Genomic DNA, 13,791 nt, shown 5'->3' with positions numbered 1-13,791 from the left:
TAGCACATATAAATATACCAAGAATGTTTAGTCTTGCTGTTAAAGCTCAGATCTAGAAGACAGGAATATGTCAGAAGCTGAGTGTCATTTTTAAAAGCAAGCTTCAAACCCATGTATTTCTCTTGAAATACTTTACAAGTAAACCAAACGCACCCAAAAGAGTTCAGAAGGCAGAAATTAGACATAACGTGAAATATTCTTCTTAAAAAACTATTTCATTATTTCTAAGATCTGGAAAACTGATTCATGATTTCTAAATATTTGGAATTGCAAATACTGCTGTTAACTGCTTGTCATTGTTTCACATAACAACACCCGGGTGCAAGGACAGATTTCTGTCTCCCTAACTAAATAGTGGAGAGAAGATTTATTGAAATATTGTGCAGAGCCATATTTCGGCAGCCCAAGTTCAATAACAGATGCTGGCAATGGGTCTCCCTGCCCATTCCTGTGTTGACATCCCTGCAGGCATCACAAGACCGAGCATCCCAGGGCACTGCAACATGTTTTGGAAGATTCAGGTGAGATATTTTGCTATGAACCATCCTGCGTGACCCTGGCATAGATAAGCCCAGGTCCCTTGGGAGAAGGGTAACATCACACTGGAGAGAACAACATGGCAAGAGATATTAAAGATATTCTTATTTCTGAAGTGTTCAAAAAGCTGTTTAGAAGTGTTATAGTTCAGAGAAGCCCTTTTATTCTTCCTTAAGCAGGTTAAAAAACAAAAGAGATTTGGATGAAGATTTGTGCCTAGATCTGAACTGCCTCTTTACTTCTGCTTGCTTTTTTTTTACTCCTTTTGCCAATGTTTAGGATGAGAACAATTTATTTTGGAGTCAGCCTCAAATTTCTTGTTCATTTCAGTTTATTTTGGATCAGATTCCTAAATTCATTTACATCCACACACAACCTACCCACACTACTGAAGGGAAGAAGCTTCCTCCCAGCTTGAGGAGAACCTGCTGCCGACAAACTCCTTCTCCTCTGGACCATAACCTTTGACTCCTCCTGTGGGGGAGAAGGGAGAAATGCAATCAGCTACAGAATTCCAGTACGTCCCTCTGGGGTGTCAGACATCCAATTTCCAAGCAACCATTGAAAAGTCCATATGGAATTTCATTTTTAATATGAAGCAACAAGGAACAGGAAAACCCAGCAGCGAACACAAGCCGTGTGTTACTCCTGCCTGCGGGCTTGGGACAGGCTCTGAGCCTTTCCAGGTGCTCTCCTCTGCACAGAGCATGAGCTGTGGGGAGCTTCAGCACGCTTGGGGTGCTCTTACACTTTGTTTTTATTATTTTAACTAAGAAACTAGCTGCTTGGTCCATTTGAGGAGGGTATGGCTTTGAGACAGATGTGGAAATAATCTGAAAACATGAGGGTCAGGCAGTGGAACACTTCCAAGATTATATGAAACATTAAGCAAGTGAATGGAGAACATTTATTTTCCCATCTCACATCCCACCTTAACGTTGGATTTTTCAGGCTTATCTTCACATCTGCATTATAACTGAATACTAATTGTGTTTTCTTCTGTGTTTTTTCCTGTAGATCAAAAAAGTTCCAATCTAGAGCCTCCCCTTTCATACCAAAGAGTTGTTTTTTTCACCTCTGGCATCAGCTGAGCAGCCAGGAGCTGGCTGCAATGCCAGAGACACTGATGGACTGCGGGGACACGCTGCAGCCCATGGACCTCTGGAAATGAAGATGAAATGAGGCTCCGTTGTGTGCAGCACATTGATAAGATTTTGGCCCCCATTTCAGTGTGACCCAGTAGGTTTAAATTGCTTCATTTCTCAGCCAGCCAAGAGCAAATGGGTGGTAGATGTGATATGGCTGTTCACTGGAAATCACCCTTGATTGATTTACCTTCTCCTCCTCCGCAGTGTATGGGCTCAGTATGTGGCTAGGACACATAAATTACAGAGAAAAAACCTTTCATGGTTGTGTATAGTCTATATATGTTGTCACCCCATCAGAGGAGAAGCTTTTATGAAGTATTAGCTCTAAGTGTATACAGAATAGAAATGATAATTTTTATTTGCTTGTCAGAAGGTAAGTCACATTTCAAAGTACTATTTGTGCATTAAAATCAAATAGAACCAGGTAGCTTTGATCTTTTTTTTAGTTAAAGAAACAACCAGAAAATGCTGCTGCTGGTTATCAAACCAAGAGAGTTTTTAGGAGAATTTTTGTTTTTTTGAAAAGAAATAAGAGCTGTGAAATTAAAAAAAAATCAGTTTTCATTAACAAGATTTCAACAGTTTGGGATTTGCTTTTGCCTTTTTTGAAAGAAGATACAAAGATGTTTCATTTGAAAGCGTTTGCAGAAAAAAAAAAAATTTTACCAGCACTGTTACATTGTTATTTCTGGGGGCTGAGTAACAAGAGATTGGAGAACTCCTCCTAAGAATCATTTGGGTGATTTATAAACTTCACTGTGATTGGAACATGGCCCTCATTTCAGGCTGTAATACCCACAGTGCCACCCCCTAGTATTGAGAACAATCACTTGAACCCAGATTAAAAAGAATTGGGATTAACATCAGCGAATAAAGACAAGGGGTGGGTCTGTCTCTGGTTTGTGCAGCATGTGAGAGCACAAACTGACTGCAGACTGCATTTCCCCACGGACACAGCACTGACATTTGTACAGACACACAACAGCAGGAGCTGGGCACAGAGCAGGGTCTCTGCTCCAGCCTGGCTGGGATGCACCGGAGAGCCGGGCCTTGGCTGGGAGAGGCAGCTGGGAGAAGAGAAAGGGGGGAAAGGGTCTTGCAGGCCTGTGCTTAATATTCATTAAATTGGGGTTTAGATCAGGTAAATTTGGACAAACACACAAGGTGAGATTTTTAGATTCTTTATCTGAGTATTGAAGCTTTTAGGACACTCGTAGTCCACCCATCTCTAAGTAACGTCTCAAAGTGATTTTCCATCCTATGCTCAAAACTTCAAAACTACCCCAAGTGGGAAGACTTCTTTTTGTCCATACCAAAGTCAGCTCCCACTGAAGGCAATAATTTCCCCCCCTCTCTCCCCAAGGTCAGTATAGATTTACAAGATTCAGCTCTATTTTAACATTTTAATGTCCCTTCAGTTCTGAAATCTGCCGTGCTTCTCTGGTTACTGTAGGATAAATAGTGCGTAACTGCTGACTGCAGGAACCCTGGAGAAAGTTACCACCACAACATTTGATAATTAATAGTTACTAGCAAAATTCCACTGTTCATATCAATTTGGTGAAAGAAGAAAGGAAATTGATATATTTTGAACCATAAAATATTACTCCTCCAATGCAATACGAACTCTCGCAGCATAAAGACCATCCCTGCAAACCACTGCCAGAGATCCCTGCCAGTCTCCCAGGATCCCAACCAACTCCTCCCCATTTTCCCCAACCAAAGCTCTGCACTGAGCAAAGCACACCTGCCATTAATCTCAGAGCATTACCAGCTCTCAGCACAAACTGGTAGTGCTGTGGCTGGGGGATGATGTATGGGGATGTCACCAGCTCCCTCTCCTCCAAAACATGCCCCCTTCCCCTCCTGCAGGCATTTTTTATGGGCTCCAGTGACTCAGGCGTTCCAGCTCTCCCAGCCATCCCGCTGGGTGACAGGAGGCCAGGGGCAGCTGTCCCCTGTGGCCGGTGGGGACGGGAGGCTGCAGGAGGGAGGCAGGAGCTGGGCGTAATTAACGGGACAATTGAATGGGTTATGCCTCTCTGATTTCAATTAACCTCTGAACTTTGCCGTGACAAGATCTCATGGTTACCAACTAACTTCGGCAAAAAACAGATGTGATAACTGGTTAATCCAAGATCTCAGGGTATCGTCGGGGTTTGACGGGGCTCTTCTCAGATCACTTAATGCTCACCAAAAGAAAAAGGAGCAACTGTGGGTCTGATTATTGTATCGGAGCCAGAGTCCGATTTGTTCCCATTTCAAATCAACCTCAGGATTCAATAATGGTAGGAAAATTAAGTCAAGAAACCCAGAGAAATATATTACTGGCATTAAGGATGCAGGCATTCAAAGCGGGCAAAACAGATTAATGTATACAGACAGATAAATAAGAAAAAATATCTTTGTTCAAGAAAGACTGAGATAAGCACAGAGCTGACATCAAGGAACAAACCAATCTGGCTATGTTAGGAATAGAGCTTCCTATTATTTACTCATGTATTTTAGAGAGCACTTTTTAGTTTTAAAATCAGCACAGAGTTTTAGAGTTTCAATACAAGAGGTTCTTTTAAAATCCTCTATGAACTACAAAGATTTCTAGCTTACAACAAACCTACAACTAAGAATTAATATCAATCAAAGGAATGTAAATTTTTAAATTAAACATATTTTGCATTGTTCTGCCTTTTAAATTCAGACACTAGAGAGAAAAATCGTGGTTTTGCTGGCCTTTCTTTTCAGTATAATTTTGTCACTTAAATTGTTGACCCTCTTTGCTTATTGGAATAGATTTAATTGTGCTATCACGAGTAGGGCCGACATGGCCAGAGAATAAACTGTTATCACTTTGCCTATTGGCTTAAATTAATTTGCTCTTAATATTTAAGCAGTTATAAATGAAAAATTAATTTATGATAGTAGAGCCTGCATTTTCATGTAGTTGCAGTTACAGCACCAGGTATGAGAGACACAGAAAGGTGTTGAAGCAAAACCAAAGGTTACAGTGAAAAAAAGGTTATAAACTCCAGAAACCATGACCAGACTTATAACATCTCAAACAGATGTGTTATCCCATAAGCAATTCCAAGCAAATTTGAAAAAAAAAATCAGTGTTGATGACTGGATAATAAACCTCAAATACATTAATAAAAATATTAATTTAAAAAGAAAAACAATGCAGAAATATTTAAAAGGTATTAAAAAAATCCACTGACTGAACAGTACAGACTATTGTCAACCTCTACTAAGACTTTGTTATGCAGTTCTTCGTAGCTTAAATACCACAATTCATCAAATTAATTGCAAGCCTGCAAATTTCTTATTCATAACAGTAAATAACAACATCTATTAAGTAACTTCTTGCAATGAAAATCTCACTGCCTAGGCTGATATTATGATGTGTTTTTATCCTAATGGATTTAAAGCACCTACAGTAAACAAGAGCCAAAAGTCAAAGCTTTTTTAAAGCAAAATATGCCATTCTTAATATGTAAGAAATGCCTTTCAGACACTTGAAGATGCCCATGTCACAGCAGACTTCAGTTCCTTACACATTATCAGCCCTATCTAATAAAGGCTCATGTCCCAGTGAAAGAAGCATTTGGCTCTTCTCACCTAATCAATAACATTCAGGAAAAGTCCCTTCTTCCAGCAGCAGCATAAATTACCAGATATATGCAAATAGACTTGACAATGTTAATTGCCAGGGCTGATTGGTGATTAATTTTTTGATTATGATCAATCATTCCACACGAATTTTAATAAGACATTCCAGGCAATCTGCAAATTGGTAATAATTAGGGATCCCAACCAGTAACGCATCCACAGCCAACTAAAACACATCCCTGTGATTGAGCCTGTTCTGTGAACAACAGGCTCCAGTCTGGAAGAAGAGAAAAGGGAAAGATCAAAAGCTCCAAAGCCTGCTGGGACCACGGTGTCACCTCTAACAAGAAGTTCCTTTTTTGCCAGTTTTAGGCAAGATGGGGTTTGGCATCCTCTAGCACAACTGGCCACCTTCTTCATGTCCCTCAGATGGTCACAAATTAAATCAGAGTTTCAGTTCCATGACAATGCCTTGGAAACGTCACCTCAATTCACAGTCTTCCAGATGGGAAAATAAACACAAGATCCCAAAAAAAAACCAACCAAAAATATTTCTCAGAGCAATCCTGCCAGACCTGCAGGGAACATGCCTAAAGGCAGCACGCAATTAGATTTTCAGGCCCTGCAAATTAAAAAAGGGCCAAACAGAAGGTTCATACAATATCTTTTCTTTCTAGTGCGCAGCAGGCAGCAGTACTAACTTTTTAGCAACAAGAGAAATGTTTTCCCTGTGTGACACTTGTTTGTGTACTTTATGGTGAAAGTTCAGACATTGCTGTAAATACAACAGCTCAAAATGCAATATGATTAATAATATTTCCTTTTAGAAGGAATTCTCTGGCAAACATAAATATCCTCATACAACACTTTAAACCCAAACACTATTGCTGTGTACAAACCAGAAAGTGCAAGTGACTGGAAGAGGGCATGAAGTTTTTTAAACTTTCAGAGCAAGTGTTTGACTTTGCTCTGCATTCTACTTGGACAGACAGACCTTGATACCTGCGAAGAGAAGCTGAAAAGGCATCGCCTGCTGTCAAAAATGAGTGAAATGCAAGTGAGGGGTATAGAGCAGAGTAAATTAAGGGCACATTGTATCTCAGCACTGCCCTGTCATGTTCAACTAATACTCAAAGCTTTTGAAATTTCTGTCTCCATGGCCTGATTCTGATTTGCACAAAATACCCCTCTTTATGTGTCAAGAATGTGTAAAGGAGTTTGAATATAAATGAAAATAAATCCCTGAGGTCTACAATTCTTTCAGTTCTTTCCCTGCTGCCAAATGGACCATTTTATGATGAGGTCCCAGGTATTTGCTCTTTTATTTGAAGAGCTTGCAGTTAGTACAGTGTAAGTAGCTCAGCTTTTGCTTTTATTAAAAGGACAGACTAGGATTAGCCCCAAATTTTATGTTAAATTTTCTGACACAAGTTAATTTTCAACTGAATGTTATTTTGCACAGGAAATATCTTCTTCCTGAATAAGTCATCTTTTCATCAAGACACTGAAACATGGTTTTTACAAAGTGCAGTTTTAAGTGAAGCTTTTAAACAAATTGGGAAATATTTTCTTTTTCTCCCAACAGTTCAATAGGACTGCCAAGCAGTAAAGAAGTGCGTGCTTGCTGTCTTTCCTACATAGCAAACAAGAAATGCTTTCAAGCAACACATATTCCTGTGGGTTTTAACTATAAAATGGTTTTTATCGAGGCGTTTTGAAAATCTTCTCTCCATCCTTGCCTTAATCTTCTAATTCCCAGCCAGTTCCAAGAATTTTAGACACTTATAGAGGGAATTTAGTGGCCACAGCAAGCACAGAGAAACACGAAGAGTAAACATGAGCATGTACCAAAGGAATTTACCTTAGACAAACCCAGCCCAATTCTTTTCCAGTTGTTCCAGTTCAAGAACAACTCCTCTATAGTCAGGGGAACAATTCTACTGTTAAACTGATGTGTTTGATAAACATATTAGGTCCTTATTTTTTAAATTAATATTCCATTAATCTTTCATTTTTTTAAATTCTGCATATTTTCTTAAACCAAATAAATTAACAAATGTTTAAGTTCTCTTTTCAGCTGAGGTTCCTCACAGTTCCCTTTATAAATCTCGTTCAGGAAAACTGAAATGCTGACACGTTCCTTGGATTTGGTCTGTCATTCCCCTCTAGCTCCTCGCACTTGTACAATTCACAAGGTCATGAGTACAAAATGTGCTTGCTAACTTACACAAGAATAAAGCTGTCAGATGGGCTGAGGGCTCCTTGTGTACCAGTTTAGTGAAATATGATTATCCAAGCTGTAAAATGGATAAACCTATTAAATTAATAAATCTGCTGCCCTGAAGACTACGACTGATGTCGTTGCTTACCTACAAGGCACCCTTTCTTAAATTAATACTTGATAAAGGAGTAAATCTTTTAAAGACACACACTAAAGCGTTGCATTGAAGAGTTATCTTTTGTGTTAGAAACTGTAAGTACTTTTTACTGCAATGGATGTAAGTGAGAGGAAATGAATTCCAGGGGAAAAAAAAAAGGAGTCTTAGAAAATGTTATTACCCAGCTAACACTGTGGGCTGCTTCTTATCTGTACACAACTAATCACAGCCCTGTTTCTTTTTTTATTCTAATGTGTGAGTGGATTTTAGTGCTCATGAAAGTGAAGGATAATTAGTAGGGTAGTGGATAAAGTGGAAGGGCACTGCCTTATCAAAGGCAGATTGGGTCAGCTATACATGGGCAAAAGAAATCACGATTTTCTTCTTTCAGCTGCTTTGATTTATTACTCTCAAGGTCCAACAATGAAGTTTCACATCAGGGGAGAGAGAAAGAAAAAGAGTTTCAAAGGGTTCATCCTTCTTGACTTCTTAGAAAGCCTTTAGCATATTGTGTTTGTTAGGGCCCAAGATCACTGTTCTTTATTAATAGTCTATTACACAGACAACCTTGCAGAAACAAAAAAAACACTCTACAAGGCACCGACCAAATTTAGGCCAAGACAAAATATCTGTTGCTGAGATTTTACAGTCCAAAATAAAAACCCTAAAAAGTGGAAGGGAAATGAGCACAGACATACAAAAGGAGCTGCTTTAAGATCACATGGCAACCAACCAGCAAAAATATGGAACAGAAAACAGATTCCCTGATCCACCCCAGGACCCACTGATAAACTTATACTGCAATAATGTTAAAAATGAGACAAAAATAAAATCTCACTGCATCCAAAGGCATCCAACATTGTGCTCAAAACTCAAAAGTGAATTTGTAAAAGGAAACAGGAAATGAAAACTAAAGAGGGTTGACATGATTACGGGGTGTTAATAAGAAAAGACATAAGCCAGGGGCCTTGATGTACAACTAGACAACAAGAGGTTACGTTTGGAGTCAGGGCTATGCTAATTTGCAAACTTGGGTCCATTTCATTAAGTGAGCTGAGAGACAGGCTGTCTCAGTCCAGCAGAGAGGGATCTCATTATCCATGTAGGGAGCAAGAGATAAGAATCTTTTAATAATTGCTGGGAAGTTTTTTTTATGATGATATGGAATGCCAATTTATGCCTCTCCACTCAATGTGGATAAAAACCAGCCTCCTTCACAGTTCAAACCAGCCCCCCTCTGGCTGTGGCCATTAGGACAGGGAGGGAAAACAGAGACTAATGTGCTTGCCCAGGAGACCAATGCTGCAAAACTCCATTAAATGCATTTCATATTGGGAACATGTTTGTTTACGATGGTTGGAATACTTTGCCAAGGCTTTTTACTTAATTTTTAATGGGCACAGCTGTAGGATTTAGGGCCAAATCCAAACCCCAGTGCAGCCAACGGGCAGGACTGCTACTGACAACTAGCCTTTGGATCAAACCCTTTACTCACTCCTTCTTAAGGAATGGCGCTGAATTGACACGTTTGGAAAAACTTGGAGAGCTTATATTACTTTGGCAAAAGCATTGTTTGCAGTGCTTTCCCTTTGGTCCCTCTCTCCATAACACAGCCACGGCAGCCATGAGAAAGGAGATTTCTTGCAGGTAGAGGTTTGTACAACTACTGCCTTCCCTGCTAGAAGTATTGTGCCTACTTCAGGCTAAGCAGAGCACAGATTTTGTGACAGGGACAAGTTTAGCCTACGAGAGACTGACTTTGAGAGGCTTGTGCCTTTCACATGACGGTACCAAATACAGTTCTGACCACCTCTAGAAGCATTTGCATGAAAAAGAAGGGGTAAAGTTAGACAAAGTCTCACACTTATGTTTTACTACATAATATCTGCTAAAATCTGAGATACAGACACAACAACTTAGCAAAATCACACTAACAGCATTAATCTTTTAAGAGTAGGCTTTTCCCTCTGCACAAACTTACACTGCAAGGAAAGGAGGAAGCAGAACTATTTCCACAAATCTGTTCCTTTGGTTGAAGTCCCTGGGTTGGACTGTACATTAGTGTTGGAAAACACTGTCCAGGGAACTCTGAAGCCGTGCTTATCTCTAAAGCTGGCTGCATGATTTGTTTTTATGCACTGGGTCAACCTAAGGACTACGTACAACTTATCTGTCTCTGCAGCAGGAACTAAATTATAAGGCTCTCTTCAGCTGACCTTGCCTCTTTTCCCAGTTTCTGGCTGTTCATGAACCATCTTTAATTTCCCATATGCCCATTTGCTATTGGAAGTCATTTGGTCAATATCTTTGTGAAAGGCACTCGCAGATTTCCCTTTGCAGGCAAGACTGGAGACGGATTGGGAAAATGGAAACTGATTTTTTTGGATAAAAATTTCATGTTTTGGGTCCTCAATTTGATGGGAACAGCATAAGAATCAGCTATGTGGGCACAGTTACTCACCCAGGATGGCAACAGTGCCTCCAGTGAGCATTTAATGGCATTTATATTTGAGGAAAAAAAGAGAAGAAAGTGCTGATTTAAGTGTGCTCACAAGGACAAGGTTAGTCAAGGGAAACCCAGAAGTCTGGAAAGAGGAGCAGAGGGCAGGAGTGGCACCAAAGGGCACACATTTCTCCCTGGAGACTGTGTGGCTGCCCAGGGACAGCTCTCATCACATGCCAAGCCAACAGAAAGTGTCCCATCCCAGACCTGAGACTGAAGGTGCTGCAGTACATCCCATTCTTTACTCACAGCTGGAAGAAAAGAGCTTGAGGTTTACACAGAGCACCTTCTCGCAGCCTCACTGCAGAGGGGCCTGAGACAAACTGGTTTGAAGCAGCTGGTGTTCAGTCCTCTAAACTAACAGTGCCCACCACCACTATCCCACCCCTCAGGGCTATGAAGAAATATGGGCAAAGGCTGCAGTAGATCATGCCCAGCCAATATTAAATGGCTCTAATGAAGTTTACATTACACCAGTCATCTTAAATGCCCAGGTAAACACCCACTGAGACACGCCACTGAAAGTCTTGGTCACTGGGCAGTATAAGCATGGCTGGAAGCACCAGCCTTGTGCCTGCAAAACACCTTGAGTTCTTGATATCCTAAGACTTATCCTGTAAGTCTCATCACTGTCCTATAAAGTGATGTTTGCAGTCCCCTCTTCTAGTATTTTTTAACACAATGGAAAAGCCTCTATAGTAACCATGTTGTGCGAGCCTTCCTTTCTGTGCACTTAAACCAGAGCTGAAGTATCCAAATAACATAGTTTCAGACTTTGAGAACATTTCAGTAAATACTAATCAAGCCACTAGGCAAATTCTATCACTTTTTCAGCTTTGGGTTCCCCACATCTATGCAATTGCTGTACTGTATCATACTTCACCCCAGGCAGCAGTGAAATGATGTACATCACCCTTCACTTTTAAAAGCTTCTATCTCCCAGTCATCCTTGCTAAGGATATTCCAAGCCTTACTTTGCTATCAAAGACCTCATCATGGTAAAACATATGGTGATCTTTCCAAGTGGATAAATGATTTCCACTAGGGGCTTGTGTGAGACTACTGAATTCAGTTTTGCTTTTGAATTAAGTCACCAAATTTCAGCCCAGATATTTAAAAAAGAAAACCTAAAATTCATAATGAGACACTCCTGAGGCTTAACGCTGGTTCCTCTGGTCTCTTCTGTCTACTGCCCACAGGTTCCTGTTTTTGAGTTAGAAGCATATATCCCAGTTACCTTGGCCTGAGTTTATTTGCAGGGTATGGAGATAAAAGTCCAGCTGTAATATAATTGGAATTAAGTGGGGTAATAGGCTCCAGATTTTTAAAAACATATTAAAAGGAGATCTCTCTTTCTCTCTGCTTATTTCTCATAATTACAATATGAATTTAAGGCACTATAAAATTAATAGAACCCTGACTGGTGACTGAAGTCTCCTACACAGGCAGACAGACAGCCTGTCCCTGCCCGTGCCCTCCAGCTGTGACTGTAACCCTACACATGATAACAACGGCTTTACCTCTAGGCAATCTCATTTATTGACCCTTTAAGAGGGATGTTAAAAGACCAATTGAAACTAATAATGTGTAATGCTTTCCGTGAGCTCAAACCTTGACCATACACAGAAGATTTTAAATTACTCACCTCATTACATGCCACAGAAAAGCTGTGGGAAAATCACCCTCTACTACTGATGAGATATGTACACACACATAGGGAGATTTGCAAGCTGGAAGTGCAGATATGGTAAAGTCACCTTTAGCCTATGATGGCTATGGTTTGATTTCATGTTTTAGGGAGGTTTTGGTAAACTTGAATAATAAAACTATTTTTCTTGTCCCATTTCCTTGCAAGGTATTTTTGGCCTGATGCTGGTGTCCGAGCAGGTCAGGGCAGAGTGGGCCATAGTCTGCAGATGTCACAGCCACTGTTCCATGGCCCTGGGGCTCTGAAAAGGATGCACTGTGCATCTAGGTCCACTTAGGAAAAAAAAAAATCTTGTTTTCTGTGCTCTCATTTCACAAATAGGTGTAGTCATATCTGGAAGGCAGTGGCTGTGTGTTATGAATGCAAGAGGGAGGAGATGGAAAGGGAGGCTCTTGTTAGCAGCTCCTGCAGATGAGCTATTGTGCCCAGCCACATACCTGTAACATGTACAAGTAAACCAGATCTGTGCACACAGGCATATTCACTCAAGTGTAGGATATGATATAATTATAGCCAATTAAATCATTTTCTCTAAGATGCTTTTTAGAAATCAAGCTGTTACTTACTCATCAGGCTGTCAGTAAACACCACTCTCTCACATACAACATGTTTAACTTCTGCTCAGGTTACATTACTTGAACACAATCTTCACGGTAATTAATGACACCTCTATCAGTTCCCAGCTTTTCCGGACCTCTGCAAACAAGCAAAAATAATAATTGAGGGAATTTTCCTTTACCCATTTGATTATGGGAAGGCTTGGCTAGTTTGTTTGCTTTTTACTTACTATTTCTATATTCAATACAACTTCTACAGGTGGGGAGGGAATCACTCTGACCCCAGTCCTGGGAATGCTCAGTCATGCCAGCACCTTCAGGTTAGGGAACAGATCACAAAAAAAATTGAGAAGTTCAGCTTTACAGAGTTCAAGGCTTGCTTTGCCAGGTGTGCATTTGAAACTGATTCCCGTTCACTTCACAAATATATATATGTTCATTTTGGGTCACAAACATACTTATTTTTGCCAGTACATATATATACTTATCTGTCCTGTAAACACATACAAGTGAGCCCTGGGCCTGCAGCCCAGCTGATTGCAGTTCTGGGCGTTATGTTAGTTCTGGCTCAGTTTTCTGAAGTTATGTCTACACTTTTCCCTTGCATCAGGCAGTTCTTTCAGAGGCACTTTCTGTTGCAGTTATAGATGAATAATGACGTATTGCCTGGCCCGGAAATGTCAAGTGGACTGGTGAGAAGTGCATTTTGTGATGTTCCTGGCAACAGCATCACTAAAATCCAGTGTGCAAAGCTGACAGGCTGTCTTAGCCTCTCTACAACCTGGGCTTGTCCTCAGCATCTACCAGCCAGGCCCACCTTAATTCATCACAATCCGCTTCTGTCTCTATCCTAAAAAAGACATGGAGCTTAAACAATGTTATTTAACCTCCCGTGCCCTCTCCCCATATTTCTACCAGCGCCAAACACCCGTAAACTCATTCCAAAAAGCCACACATTACCCAACCAATGCTGCCTAAGGAAAGCATTCAGGAGTGTTTATGGGGCAGCTGAAGTGTAATGATTTAGTAGATGTTTATAAATGTTTATACTGTACAGATTAACATTCCCCAGGGGGCCTGTAATGAAGAGAGTGCTCCAACTGGAATCAAACCAGCCAGCCTGGGCTGAATGAGCATGAATGAATCCTGCTGGCCTACCCTCACGAGCTGTTTACTCAGTTTGAACGGATTTCCTCCATCCATGCTCCTTATTTTGGGAGAGGCAGTACAGGAATCTGGTCTCAGAAGAAGCACAGTTTGGAAACCTGTTAGAAAATCCAGCCTGTCACTTGGATCATAGGAATTACTCACAAACTGCACTATACAAAAGAACAAAGAGCCCAACCCTTGGGCT

General features: G+C 40.5%; 1 long non-coding RNA gene across 8 annotated transcripts in view; it reads right to left on the bottom strand.

The window, feature by feature from the left end:
- The window catches only part of LOC116452392, a 132,248-nt gene that overhangs the window by 40,121 nt on the left and 78,336 nt on the right, over positions 1-13,791 (bottom strand). For all 8 annotated transcript variants that reach the window (XR_004243478.1, XR_004243479.1, XR_004243480.1 and 5 more), the window contains 3 exons: positions 12,668-12,751; positions 12,447-12,576; positions 918-1,011 (listed from right to left, as the gene is read on the bottom strand). This is a non-coding gene — a long non-coding RNA (uncharacterized LOC116452392). The remainder of the gene's footprint in view (positions 1-917; positions 1,012-12,446; positions 12,577-12,667; positions 12,752-13,791) is intronic.

The sequence above is a fragment of the Corvus moneduloides genome, chromosome 17, assembly GCF_009650955.1.
Source record: "Corvus moneduloides isolate bCorMon1 chromosome 17, bCorMon1.pri, whole genome shotgun sequence".
Taxonomy (NCBI): domain Eukaryota; kingdom Metazoa; phylum Chordata; class Aves; order Passeriformes; family Corvidae; genus Corvus; species Corvus moneduloides.
The sequence above is the reverse complement of the archived record's forward strand: the minus strand, read 5'-3'. Positions and strand labels throughout refer to the sequence as shown.